Below are 15027 nucleotides of genomic sequence, written 5' to 3'. Positions count from 1 at the left end.
TCTGTTTCAGTAGATCTTATTGAAAGGCAGAGAGATGAAGGTATTGTCCCAAAGTTACCCAACATGTTTTTGAAAGAGCAAGAATACAAAGGCTAATTTTCTGTCTGTTGCTCCATTATATGATTTTTCTCATCGTTTCTAACTCTGCTTTTAGATGGTTTATCAAATTGTGTTCTGCAAATTCTCTTCAATGTTATACTATGCTAAAAGTTAAGTTGCTGTCATGTTATTTTTCCACTTATCTTGGTTACCAAAAGAAAATCAAAACAAAATAGTGTTTATTTAGCACCTATTTTGGTCCTGTCAGGACTTAAGGCCAACCTAGCTATATAGGGTATCCTTGTACTCTTAGGTTTTCCAAATGGTAACATATTCAAGCCAATTAGTTTGATTCCACCTTAATTGTTGTTATAAAGCAAGCACTAATTTGCAAATTATCATGAAGACTTTATAGTCTTGTTTTGAGTTCTATTAATTTGGATGCTTTTAAGATCAGCAACAGAAATAATGTCCTAAATCTTGAAATTTGACTCATATTTCTAACTGCATACTTTACATCTTTAATTGGATGTTCAACTGAAATCACAAAATTGACATGTCGAAGGTCAAATCTCCATCAACTTGTCCCTCTGTCAATGTGACATTCTTCTGCTTATCATAGCAGCATTCAACAGTTGCACCAGCTCTAAACATCAAAGTCATCTTGGATTATTTGGTTCTTGAACTCTATCTCCAGATGATCAGTAAGTTCTTTGGGCTCTATTGTCAGAATTTATTGTGAATCCAATGACATCTTATTGTCTTTATCGTTACCCTTCAAAATCAGGCAGCAGCTATTATCATCCACATTGTTGCTTTAGTATCTTAAGTAGTTCCTTTGCTTTTACGCTTTTGCTACCAAACCTGGTCTCCTCATGTCAGATAGAGTGAACATTTAAACAATAAATTCTCTCTTTGTTTGCTCTACTGGGCCTTGAACTCAGGGCCTTCATGTTGAGCCACTCCACTAGTTCTTTTCTGTGATGAGTTTTTTTGAGATAGGGTCTTTTGAACAATTTCCCTGGGCTGGCTTTGAGTAATCTCTGCCGTCTGAGTAATTAGGATTATAGGCATGAGCCACCAGCACCTGGCTAAACAATAAATTTCTCATTAAGCACCTTCCTAGTACATTCAAAGTGAAATCCAAATTTCAAATTATTTCTTAAACCACAGAATCTCAATGCCTTTGCATCTCCTCTCAGCTCATTTCCTACTTGCTCCTTCACTTCTAGCCACATTGGTGTTCTTGCTGGACTTTGAAATAGCCAAGCACACCATTACTTCTAGTCCTTTGCTATTCATATTCTGTTTTGGGGATGATCTTTACCTACATATTTGCAACATTTTCTTCTTCATTCTGCTCTTTGTACAAGTATTCCTAACTTAGAAACAATTTCTTTGATTATCTTGTAAGCAAAAAAGGAGCTTAGTAAGGAACTTAGGAAGCAAGTATTTATTAAAAAGAAGAATCAGTCTAAATCCTAGCCTGTAGAAGGTGCTCCAACATTTAATATCCAGGCAAAGATAGATGAGCTTGCAAAGGAGATAAACAGCAGTTAATTGGACATGAGAGCATATCAAGGGCTGAGGAAGACATTATAAGATGATTAAAGTATGAGTAGCTCACAGAAAGTGGCCATAGATCTAGTGCTTTAAGTGTGTGCTGATTCTCTTGAGGAAAATTTAGAAATTGCTTAGATTAAATATTTGTATTTTCCCATTAGAAAGATTGACAAGATGCTGGGAGGGGTAGGCTAATTTCAACACAATCATGTCCATATTATGCCTTCTTTCTTGTCAAATGGGTTAGAAAATGTAAAGAAGCATTCGGAGTGCTCCTTGATAGGATTGCAAGGTCTCTTTTCAACTGGGACCCTTATGCCTTCACTCACCAACACGAACTCTCTGCTCTGGATCATTTAAATGTCCCTTAAAGAATCTTCAATAATTCAGACAAATAGTCTGGAATATTTGCATTTTTTCTTTACTATGGCATTTCATTTTCTGGAATGCCTTCATCATTCTACCTCAATCTATTCATTCAGACCAACACTTGTCATTCCTCTTCTAGAAAGTAGCCCAGTTTTACTCCAGGAGCCATGAGACTATTTTGTCAATACTCTAATATGATCAAGGATTGAGGCTCTTTATAATGTGTGTGTATTTCCCACCACCTCTAGCTCACACTTCTATTTGTTCAATATTAATTAGATATTCATTGAGTGCCTATTTTGGGCCAAGCATTGGAAAGAACTAAACAAATAGCTGAAGCTCAACAACTAAAGTTGCTTCTTTTTTAGTGGTGCAATGAGTCTATTTTATAGAGCACAGAGCTCTGTTATTCATAGTGAACTGGGATGACAGACGTGATTCCTAAGTTTATTGGGCTATTTCATGCTTCTGTTGTTTCTTACATAGATCAGGTAAGTTTCAAGAGTATCACTGTTTGAAGGAAAAGAACAAATCAGTCTTTGCTTTTAAAATGATGAAACCTGAATATTTAAAAACCTTCCTGTGCAAGCTGTTGGTATGAAATATCACAATATCATGTCTGATAGTTCAATTTAAATATTAATGAAAATCTTCAGCTTTATCTGGAAAAGTTAATTTGGAATTTCAATTCATATTCACATCCTCTTGCAAAGACTTGAGAAGAAAAAGGGGAAGGCCATTTTAAAGGATTTTTGAATAAGATTCCCCATGCAGACGCCTGTTTGCAAAAAACACAGCACAGATGCTACTTGTCTGTCACAAGGAATATCAGCCTATAATGAGGTTCACTTGCCTTGGTGTGTGTGTGTGTGTGTGTGTGTGTGTGTGTGTGTGTTTGTGTGCATGAATGTGCATATAACAAAGCTAATGTGCTACAAAATCAAACAGCTAGTTACTGTTCAGTATGCCATGTATATGTACATTTCCATTTTCTGCAGGAGCACACAGTGAAGAAGAAGAGCAAGGAAATGATGCTCAAGTCCATTTTTAAAAACATAATTTAAAATGGAGAAAAGTAAGTATGTATTTAAAGTTTTCTAGAATCTACTCCTCCATTTTATGATTGACCAATGGCACTACAGTTAATTGTAGAACAAAAATAGTAAAATAATCACAACGTGTGTCATTTTACAAAGTACATAAAAAATTCTTGGGTAAATGGACATTTGGCAAATGTATTTTTGCATCCCTGTGGACCTAGGCATAGGAACAGCATACTGATTTTCAATCCTTTTATGAATTCCCCCAAGAAGACATTCTTGAATTTGGCTCATTGTGTTGTATGAACAGTGATTGATCTTGTCAGGTGAAAGTCAACCACACTTAGCCTCTTGCAAAGCAAACAGCATGGCCAATAACTTACTCAAGTTCTCTTTGCTGCTGCTTCAGCTGTCAAAGTCACTGGTGCAATGCAGCATTCAAGGTAATTTCCATTTAGTGGTGAAAGCTGTTTTCTTCAATTTTTGGCTTCTTTGTCTTTTCACTTGCCCCCTATCCATCTAATACCATTCTCATGTCACTGCCACACTTACACTTACCTCACCTCACTGATTTCCCCACACCTGAGTGACATGCCTAGGTCCCCAATGCTGCTTATGCAGTATCGAAGCAGGGCTTTGCTGCACGGTCACATTCCAGAGCAGAGCTCAGCCCATGGGCATCCTCCAATGAGCAAGAACTCTCTTCTCCAGCAATTATTCAGTTTGATTACACAGGATGATAAGCTATTAAGAGGCACTCACACACGGCCCTTTATTTACCAACAGTCAAAGTCTCCTGGTTTGCTTCCACTGTGTAAGAAACTAATTATGGTGAAGTAAACAAAAGGAAAGGGCAGTCACCTGTGGTGGGAACAGTGCTACAGGGTAGTGAGTTTAATTATCCCAAATAAAGCTGGTGTTGATGGGTTCATCACATCTACTTACCACATGTTCATGTAGGTAGAGCAGTTAGAAAAGAAACATATGTAGCATTTTTGATTTCATAATTTTGTTTTTAGAAACCCCATTCCTGTTTCTAAATCCTTTTGGACAATATACCCTTAGGATAGAGGGGATATATATATTATATATTCAAACTTGGTGAACACAATGCAGATTAGGATTTCAAAGAATGCTTGCACAAAGAATGTTCTTTCTGATAAACACTTAACTATCCAAATTTCCATGTTTCCTTTAATAATCTGTATACTACTGCTTTACAGAATTACTATCAAAAGTTTTTTCTCTATGAATATTTACAACAAATAATGCTTTGCATAGAAATTCCAGTTATTATCATTCTCCATCAATGGCACTGTAAAAGAAGTGTCAGTGAAGACTTATGTGTTGAATGCATAGAAGTATCACTTGTTTGTGAGTCTCTTTCCATATCAAATTTAAAAAAGCAGTTTTAAAGCCAAGTAGAATCTTTTATTCCAAAAGGAAAGCTATTTGTAACAAGGCATTCTTACCTAGTTTGCTCAATAGCTTTGCAAAAATCCAGTTTAGAGAACTCCATTGCAAACCTAATACCTTTTTTTTCCTTTCCACAGTACCATCACCTCTAACCCCTACATAGGCATTTTGTAGCCTGAAGGAAGAAAGAAGAAGTTAATTTGTTTATCTCAGGTAGCTTTGAAAAGTAGATGACTTTCCTTTAAGAGTTTCTTTTCTTACATTCACATCATTTAAAACCTGTCCTCCCTATTCTTTTCTCCACTTGTTAATGTACTGCCTCCTCCCAGGGCAGCAACTGTAAAGAGACCTGCAGATTCTATTTTGTGTTTGTTTACTCTCAGCCACAAATGAGAATACAGTCCCTAGCTTCATACAGTGAAATTTTGTGTTGTAGAGGGTACAGAAGGAGATGGAAATTGTAATGTTCTGCAGAGCTCACTGCAACAAGAATGGATTTGAGTCCATGTAAATACACTACACTGTGTATATACTTATAATTCTGTTCTCTGTATATCCAGATTGGAAATTGGTTTAGGAGAATGCATAGTCTATTTGGAGAAAGAACTAATTGTAGGGATAATAATAATACTAATACATTTTTAATGCACTCATAAGGGCATGTACATACTAAGCTGACATATCTATTTCCTTTTTTGCATGTTTTCCAGTGATTCATCTCAGAAAGTCAACCTGTGGGATAAATGTTTTAGTTATAAATGCAACTGACTCCTAGAAATCCAGTTAGCTAACTAGGAAAGAAATCTCTAAATGTGATGATTATCATCTAAGTAATTCCATAAAATCACAGTTATAATTAGGTGGTAGAAAAAGACAGGGGATCTAATTGGAATGCACAGAATATCTGAGGAGCTCATGAGAAGTTTTTATTCTGAACTGTCCAACTCCACAAAAATATCCAGAAGAGCAAACAGTTCTCAGAGAACTAGAGTCAAACTGATATTATTTTTGGGAAATGCAGACATACTAAATCATTTCTGAAAACCTATAAAACATTAAAATATGAGTATTACAAAATTTAATGCTTGGAAATTTTGAAAACTTGAGGAAAATCCAAAGGTACTCTTATGTTTCCAATTATATAATAATGTTTTTACTTCTAAACTGAGATAAAGAAGATATTCCATTGTCTAAATTCCTTTTTTCCAGTCTTGTGGTGTCACGTAAGCATTATTCACTGAGGCTGGACTATCTGATCCTTGTATGTTGTATTTTTCATTAAAAATGACCCCAATTAACTTTAAAATGCTTTTTACAATTAAACATTCAAAACCCTAAAATAAAACCCAGAGCTTTATTTCAATGTCATAAGAAAAATAATAATTTTAATAATACATTAATCTTATATTAATTGTAATCCACAGAAAAAAAAATTAACTCAGACTCTGTCCAAGTATTTTTAGATAGATTATTAAAAGACATAACCATCCATATGTAAACATAAAATATGATTTTTGTCTGGGGGTTCTTATGAGAACTCCAATTTCTTAGGTTTCTGACCAAGAAAATACTCTCTTTCATTCTAAATAGGTCTTTCCCTCAATAGTGGCATCAATGCAGATCAACTGTTGTCCTTCAGTCTAAGAGAGCATTATATCATGCTTTCTGTGTCTTAAAATTTAGACAATCTTTCCATATTCCAAAGGGACCATAATATCATGGAAAATTTGGCTGTTTTTCTTCCTAGGATATTACAATGTTTTTAAGGAAAGTAATCAGAGGGATTAATCTCTTATGGTTTGTGTATACATCCTTGCAGCAGAGTAGCTCTAAAGCAACTAAAACCAGAGGAAAATAGTAGGTTAAACAATGTCAAAAAGCAATTGCTACTCATATTGCAAACAGATAGTTACTGTGACCACACTGTTAATACTCTCCCATAGTGAAAGCAGTTAGCACTATGATAAGTATGATTATTACCAGTTACAGAAAATTCAGGAGAATTTGGAAATTATTTTTTCTACTTTACCATTTGGTGGTTTCTGTTAAAACAATTTTGTTCACTAAAACAATTCAATAGTGACTGCCACATTGATTTTAAAATATATCCATCAATGATTGGCCTTTGCCAATACAGTTCCTTTTTCTCCCTGTTGGTTCACTTTACAAAGCCTACCCATTCTTTGAAAAGATATGGTATTTTTGATTTGTGGTACAAACCCATTATCTCCTTGTTCAGTTTAGTTGTCTTCCTTCCATGGCTCCCAAACACCTTTGTCCTCAGTTCTGGGGAGCTCTGCTTCATAAGATTATCTCTCTTCCAGTCTGTGTTCTTTTCTTTAGTATGACCTTCATGAAGTCTGAGATTATACCTTCTTTGCCACAGAATTCAGAATATATTTCATATATTGTAAAAATGTTCCAGGAAGTCTCAGACAAAATACTATTAAGTTTCTACTTAAACCTATGCAATCAGAGGTCAGGACTGATGGCTCATGCCTGTAATTCCATCTAACCAGGAAGCAGATATAGGAAGGATCACAGTTTGACTGCCAGCCTGAGCAGGAAATTAGTGAGATGCTCCCATCTCAGTCAATAAGCCAACTGTGGTGGCATTCACTTGAGATGCCAGCTATACAAGAGGCTGTAAGAAGGCTTTTAGTCTGAAGCTGGCCCTGGGCAAAAATATGAAACTGTACATGAAAAATAAATAAAGCTAAAAGAGCTTGGGGCATGGTATAGGTGGTAGATCATCTGCATATTGAGCATGAGGTCCTGAGTTCAAACCCCAATACTGCAAAAAAAATTTAAAAAGAATGTGTGCAACCAAAACAAAATTGCTACTCTCTTTCCTGCTCATTGTCTTTAATATCTTTTTGTTTATTTTGTTTGAAGGGAAATCATGTTTCCTAAGGAGGTATGGAATAAATTGAAAGCTCTTGCAGGGTAGGGAAATTGCAGGATTGTTATCTCAGATCCCTGAATGTAGATAAGTGCCCTCTACAGTGAGCAGTAGGTAAAATTTGGATGAATTACTCATCTTTAAAATACTTTATGGTGTCAACTGAAAATAGCACAGGCTTGTCAATTATAAGAGCTAAAATGCAAAAGAATGCTCTTTATAAGCAAATTCACTGATGTTAATGAAATAAATAAAGATTATTAAAACATGTTTTTACTACAGATAAGCCACAATTAAAACAAACAAAAAAAGAGGCGAACCAAAGCAAAGACACATCTTGTTTTTATTTTCTTCAGGGCATTTACTTATTCATTCAGATCTTTATTCACTTATTTCCCATTCTTTCAGTGAAACTATATTATTTATAGGATACAACTGAATATACACAGTGCTATTTTTCATGTGGTTTACACTATAGAGATGAAACAGAGTAAAGAAATAATTACATAAGTAAGGATGAAAAAATGACTGCAGAATGTGCCAAATGCTCTTGGAGAAAGTGTAAGGAAGCTCTATTCTTGTCAAGGATGGGCAGAATTGAGAGAATTGGGTAGATCAAGGAAAATGTCCCTGAAGAAGTTTTACTGAAGTTGAATCCAAGAACAGTAGGAAGAGTTGCCAACCAAAGAAATGAAGGGAAGAAAGAGAGAAAAGGTGAGCATTTAAAGAACTGGGAGTGAGGAGGCTGTATGTATTACATGGGGTAGTTCTTTTTTATAGGGTGACAATGGAGGGGGCAGAAAATGTTAATTCAGAACTAGATTCAAGAATTAAAGGAAAATCAGTGTGATTAATCATGTTTTCAGTTCTTTTCCAAAAGAGTTAGCATTAATATTTTTAATATTCTGAAAATATTTTAGACTAATAGAAATAATTCCTAATTTTCAACCCTAAAAACCCAACTTTAATTATTCAATTCTGGATTTCTATAGATTGCACTTTTCTCCTCCAGTGCTTATGAGAGTTTTGGGGTGATGGAGCAGATCTGGCTCTCATGAATGGGAAGGGGTCAGTTAGTATGGTGAATGTTTCAGGAACTAAATCTTAGAGTAAATAGTAACTATTTCAATTGGCTAGCCAAAGCCATATCTTAGATTTGTTTTTACAAACATACACAAAAAAGTAGTTTAACAAAGTGACAAAGGGATGGTGAGAAACTGATGTACTGATCCTTGTGGTGAAGTTCAAACTTTTCCTCTGAAGGTCATGTTATGGGTGGTATAGGGAATTCCCGATATTCCCCAGTCTTTGGATATAGTGTCTAAGATTAGAATACTGCTCCAGAGGCAGCAAAAGAATCATGAAAGATAAAAAAGTGTGGTTTTATTATCAAAGCATAAGCACACCTCAAGACATGAGGAGGGCAAGCTGGATAAGGGGCAAATGCATTGAAACTGTCAGCATTTGATGGTTTGTCCCATAGGGCAGGTAACCTAATGACATGAAACTGTGGTCCTCCACAAATGGTTTATCGGCTCTCATAATCGCCCCAGTGCGAATGGTCTATTCTTGTACATTTGATTGTCTTTGTCCTTCCCATTTGATCTTCTTTGCCCTTCCAGTTTTAAGCTTGATGGAGAGTGGACTTTATAGGGTGAATATAGGGCCATTATTTTATCATTAATCCCAGCCATGAGCAGTTATGTTAATGCTTGTTTGGGGTGGTCCATTATGTCAATTGTTGGCTCAAGTGTGGATCATAGGATTTTATAATTCTTCCTTCTTAAGGGAAAGAATTAGCCTGGGGCCTATATTAATAGGGTGGTGGTCTGATATTATAATCTGACAAAATAAACTTGAAATAGAGGATTAACAGGAGAAAATCCACAACTATTTTCTTTGATCATAGTTTTAGGTGACATGAAACTTCAGATCTGAAGACTCAAAGAGTCAGTGTGAACTTTCCAACTTTATATTGGGTTTGATAAAGCCTGGACGGATGTCCAAATACCACTGGACAAAAAGGGTATGATCTCATAGTGATAGACTGAGGGAAGAGGCCCTAGCATGGTCTGTTGAGATTCTTGGCCTCTGTGTGAAGCCCTCTTTCCTTTGGATGTGGGGTTGGATGCTTTCTGGATTGAAAGTCTTACATCATGCAATCAAACAAGGTAAGCCAGAGAATTTCTTTATGGCCAATTCTTACACAGAAAGTAGATGTTTTTTGACTGGCTTTGGAAAAAAGTGGATTCTGGTTTGTATTACCTGCTTTGAGGGAAGTGGAATGCTTTTCTCAGTGGAGAATGAGGGGCGGGAGACCGGAGGGTAAGAAGTCAGAGAGAGATTGCTTCTGAGGCCTTCACTTTGGGGGATCATTTTCTGAGTCCCAGTGTTTGTACAGTTGGGTTCAGAGAATAGGAGTTTTCAGTGTAAATTCCTGTCCCTGACTTCTCTATACATAGGAGAGAAGCTTCTGTCTTTTGCCATAGTGAAATGCAAAGACTTTGTGTATCAACAGAGTCTAAAGGAAGATATATCACCATGGCAACCATAACTCCCATCTTGAGCCAGAAAAGGGACATTCTATGCGCAGAATTTTATTTAGGTAGTGGTCTCACTGCAGTTCTCAGGGGTCTAGTTGCAGAGACAGAATAGGAGCAAGGAAGAAGTCATTACCGACTGCTTATCATATTGCTCTGTGCGTTAGTAGACAGCATCTCTACCCAGCTCATTTCACTTACTTTAGCCTGCCGGTATTCAGAGATGTTTATCTGTCTGGAAAGTATGGTTTTGGTATTGTGGGGAAGAGGCTGTCTTCTGATAGTTTTTGTCCTTATGATTTTGATTTTCTATAATATACTGAATTGATTATAGGTGATTTTGTAAGATTTCTACACATTATCATGTATTCTTTTTTCAATGTTATTTTTGGAATGCTTCATGTATAAAATAATACAAAAATTTCATCTGTTCATGTTTGTTTACATAATTTTCACAAATACATAGAAGGAGATTTAAAATACCTTGAAACTAGTTTGTAGCATATCCCCATGCCATGTTAATACATTCACTCTGTTTGACATATTAACATAGAGATATTCAATATAGGATGGATATTTATAAGTGGTAAGTTGTTAGGAACTTATAGACAAAGGATATAAAGATTAGAGAGTTACGGTGCTAATTGTATAGCCTTCTGAAAAAGTTTACTCTTTAGCATGTCTTGTCAAATACAAACAAGAAATCTGTGAAAAAGGAATTTTTTATTTTGAATTAGTAATATACATTCATCATGAGACTCATAATAAGAAAAGCAATATAATTTTAAGCCTCTCTTATATTAATAGAAAATGTTAAATCATTTTTTATTGGAGCACTTTTAAGTTAAAAATATCTGTTTTCTATTCTTTCAAGTCTTCCATTATTTAAAATCAGGAAGTGCTAGTCAAAATGTGACTAGGTAAGTAAGGATATTATCAACTTCTATATTCACAATTTAAACATATCCAGTTTCTTTTTCTTTCTACTATACATAGACATAAAATATCTTCAATATCAATAACTTACTCTCTCAAGAATGCTATTGAAGAGAGAAAAAAAAGATGATGTGAACAAGAGAACTCTAAGAAAAACTAGGAGGAAGCAAAACCACTTTCAAATATTTTTCATGACTAAGAAGGTCCCCCTTTTATTTACATTCAACTTGTACTTGACTCTGCCTTTATTCATCTTTTCATTAGCAGAGAATCAGAGCAACCCACAAAGAGACAGATAGATATTTGTAGTAAGCTTTCTTGCACAATAGGTTGGAGGACAGAGTCGTTTTGTTTGTGTAACTTTAGGCTTTTTGATATTACTGAAGAGTAATACAGCACCCTCACAGAGAGAAACCCTGAATTAATGACGTTGAGATGATGAATGAGCAATTCATCCAAAGCTTCCTTTGGATAGGCAAACAGTCTTAGACCTGTGTGAACTACTCTTCAGGCAGCTGGGGAGTAGGTCAAGTCAATGTCACTCTCTCTCTGAAAGTACTTTCTGTTCTAGGCATGGGGTCCTTTCAAGGCAGCAAGAAGTAGCACACAGATGACTCAGCGTCATGCACAGGTGCTGGCTGGATTCAGTCTTTGGATTTGGAATCACAGCCTGTTCAGTTTATCAGAGAAATGTTAAAGAATTTCTATCCAGAATCAAAAACAAAGCAACTGTTCTTTTTTTTTTTCAGTTAGTTTTCCATAATGCTTTTAAATTGTAAATACTTTATTTTCTTAAAATTCATAAGCAAATCATTTCCTGAGATCCTGAATTATTAACTATTTAGTTTCTTTGGGTGATATTACTAAATTATCTTTTCTAAGCTTTATTATCTTCCTCTGTAAAACTGGTGATCATGAAATATAACTCATGGTTATACCAGGATTTAAAAGATAACACATTTAAACAACAACAACAGAAAAAGAAACTTTTGAAACTATTGCAAAGCCCTCAAGACTACCTTCCTGACAGTTCTCCTCCAAAAGCATGAACCAGAGATTTCGCTCGCCTTAGCAATTTTTTTTTCATTTTTCAATAGTTTCTGGTAGATAAATTACTAAAGATAGCAATGCAAAACCTTAACTAACATGATTATGTGAAAAACTGGGATTCCACTGAGAAGGAATTTGTGGTCTCTGCCACCAATTTCTTAATTCTACTTTATGGTCCTGCTTTAGAGGAGGCACTTGTGAAGGTTGAGCATCCTCCCAGGAGCACATCATAAGGGTAACTCACCTGATGGAAACTCTCCTGTTCCGTATGAGGTCAAGCAAAACTAAATTGCCCTGATTCCCTCTGAGTTATTAAAGTCAAGTAGATTCCTTTGTGATGACAGATAATCATTTATACATAGACCCAAGTATTTGGTCATGTGTAAACTTATAAAATGTCTTAGAAATTAGTAGGAAAACACACCAAAAAATGCTATGACAAAAGGTGGATTGTACTTTGTATCTCAAAGGATTATTTTTTTATTCTTTCACTTTTTGAAAAGTTAGACATTTTAATAAAATCAAATTCTGTAACATTAGGTAGTGTGGTCTGAAGCCTCTGCTTCAAAAAATGTTTTGAAAAAAGTGTAGCGAATGGTTCATTTTGATATAAGATTAATTCTTTAATATTATTATCATATAAACTTAATGCTTCCTAAAATTCCACTGTATCAGAAAACATAAAATAGCATTTAATTTTCTCTCAATGTGACTAAGGTACTTATACAACTGGACAAAATTTAGTTATCTGTGAGCATTTTATTGTAACAAGAAGTTAAAACCATATTTTAAGTTAGCATCATGCTAATATCCAACAACATTATCCAAATTGATGGAGTCAGTAATGTGTCTTATAATCAAAACATCACAGACTTATGTTGTAAAGAATTGTAGAAACTAATCTTACATCTATATCGTAATGCCTACTACCCTGAATGTACTTGGGTAAAATTCTGCTTTTATTTTCTTGTTTTGTCATAAGTTTGAAAACTTTTGTTACAATTAATTGTTAAGTTACTGTACTAAGGTTGATGATAGTCATGACACTATCAATCTTTAGGTAAACGTTCTGCACTTTACCAAAAATTGCAATGAAAATAATTCTCTTAATAATTTTGAAGAACACATCACTGTTTTTACTTCTAATATTCTCAGATTCTGAGCAAAACATACTTTGAGAGATATAAATTTATTGTTAGCTCTAAGACTTAATTTGGGGTTGACTTAGCATGGAATCTGATTGCAACTTAACTTCTTCAACTGTTCTTGGCATATAAAAGCAAAGAAAAGGATAACAGAAAATGCAACATTTTGAAAAGAGTTTTTCTGAATGATCTCTTTATAAGATCTTGCCAGAAAATCAACTGTCAAAAAAAACTATCCAATGAAATTAATACATTATCTAAACATTCACTAATGTATAGGTTACTAGCTCAGCAACTTCTATTCTTTATTCATTTGACAAATTCACTAAGCATTGTAAGATGCATAGTATTGTTATATGTTGAAACATTTGAAGTAACTTGTGGCTTCAGACACAGAGATAAATTCAAATTAAAACCTCAATAAAGTTTGCACAGAGGAATCAAATGTGAATCAAATTCAAATGAAAATAAAAATGATTGGCAATGACATAGGAAAAGAAAGAAGAAAGGAATTTATGAAGTAAAGACAATCGGGAATATGCCATATAAGTGAGAGTTCAGAAGAAGAATGGACATGATTTTTATAGACAAAGGAAGAGGGAAAGCTCATTCTGAAACAATGAATAACATCAACAGAAGCTTAAAGCAAGAATGAATGTGTTGTATTGAAGTGAGAGACAGGAAATAGAATGGCCTCAATGTAATATATATATATATATATGTAATATATATATGTAATATATATATGTAATATATATATATATATATATATATATATATTAGTGTGAAAGGAGGTTAGACAGAGTTGAAAGCCAACCCAAGATTTTAGGATTTATAGAAAGAGTACTATGAAACTGTGAATAGTAACCCTGCTAATGTCAGTGAAACCTGACCCATATTTTAAAAAATTTTCATATCATTTGGCCAAATTGCCATTTCTAGGAATTTATATTAGAGGGGAAAAAGCAAGAAACTGAAATAATTTCAAAATGAGTGCTCTATAGCACTATTAATATTAATAACCTGAGTTTCTAGTCAATGTATTTGGGATAAAGGTATATGAATTAGGGTATCTATTGGAACATGAAATGCTCAAAACCCATAAACTTCATAAAAGACTATGCTGCAAAGATGGAAGACTGTTTAGTGACTGAAACATGCTTAAAAGAGATACAGGTAATATTTTAAAATAATCAAAGCTATTTATTATGGTTACTGATGGATGAGGGATATCTAGGTGATGTTTTTATCCTTTTCTGGATGTATAACATTTATGCATAGCATATATTATTTTATATTGCATATTTTCCAAAAAACATTACCATAAATACTTCCTAAAAAAGATGTTGTCATAACATTTTCTATATTGTAGAAAGGACAGTATGTGAGAGCATAGAGTTGAGGAATTACATATAATTGTACAACTTGGGAGAATCTTCAAGCAGAAGAAATAGGTGGGTGACAGAAACACAGTCCTGTTTTGATACTTGATTGAATATAAATTGTGAAACAGATATACTGTCAAAATTTCATCCTACAAAATTGATTGAAACAAAAAGAAATACCTTCAGTGATGAAAATAATAATAATCTTTATTGAATTTTTAAAATTGAGGATGATGAGAGACACCCAAAAAAGAGGAAGCTAAAATATATACTTAAGAATCATCAAGTGTACATTTAGTACACATCAAGTAGTATTTTAAGGTGTTAGAGATGATCAGTTACATAATGAAAAGAATAGAGTGGAAAGAGCATGTGTATAGACCTGAGCCTTAGAGAATAATTAAAATCCAGAAATGGAGGAGGATAAAATATCCAAAAACCCAGAGGAAAATGATTAATGAGCAGGGGGATGGAGAAATGAGTAATCCCCAGTGTCAATGAAGAGCAGAAAAAGGAAGTGTTTCAAGGTGACAGCTGTTTGTGTTATCAAATATTGCAGCATTCTGAAAAAGTGCATGCAAAAGTAATCATTGAAATACAATATTGATAAGAGTGCACACGGGAGGGGTGTGTGCACACGGA

Source organism: Castor canadensis, chromosome 3 (assembly GCF_047511655.1).
Source record: "Castor canadensis chromosome 3, mCasCan1.hap1v2, whole genome shotgun sequence".
Taxonomy (NCBI): Eukaryota; Metazoa; Chordata; class Mammalia; order Rodentia; family Castoridae; genus Castor; species Castor canadensis.
Note: the sequence above shows the minus strand (reverse complement) of the source record.